The sequence below is a fragment of the Sinocyclocheilus anshuiensis genome, unplaced genomic scaffold (genome assembly GCF_001515605.1).
Source record: "Sinocyclocheilus anshuiensis isolate Anshui unplaced genomic scaffold, SAMN03320099.WGS_v1.1 scaffold1163, whole genome shotgun sequence".
NCBI classification, from domain to species: Eukaryota; Metazoa; Chordata; class Actinopteri; order Cypriniformes; family Cyprinidae; genus Sinocyclocheilus; species Sinocyclocheilus anshuiensis.
In genome coordinates, this window is record NW_015544295.1 from 658,034 (window position 1) to 658,575 (window position 542).

Genomic DNA, 542 nt, shown 5'->3' on the forward strand with positions numbered 1-542 from the left:
TCATTGAGATTCAACCGATTCATTCAAACGACTGATTCATTCAGAAACAAAGCATTTGACTGTGTTAATGAGTTAATCACTGAATCATTTATTCAACCGATTTGTTCAAAAAGCTGATTCATTCAATAAGTAAACACCGTCCATTGCTCAGGGACGCAAAACAGTGCTGATCTTTGTATGGAACTATATTCGTTAGCAAAATTGAGCAAAAACAAGCAATATTATGTCTAAAATGTAAGTCACTTATTGCTTTACTGAAATCAAGCGTAGCGTTAGTTCTGGCAGGTCACGTTAGTCAAGCTCGCATCAGCTGACTCTCAGCTGATTCCCATCAACCTATGGGAATACGACACCTATCTAAGTATTCATATATAAGGTCCCGCAGTAGTATCAGCAGTTTTCGCATTGCTCAATAGCTAATTACCCTCCTCCATCCCCAACTCCTCCTCTGTCAGTCAGGATTCAGCCTTCTGATTCTCCTTGAATCAGACTAATTCTAAAATGTGTACATAAAATGATTGAACTTAACAATATCTGCAATA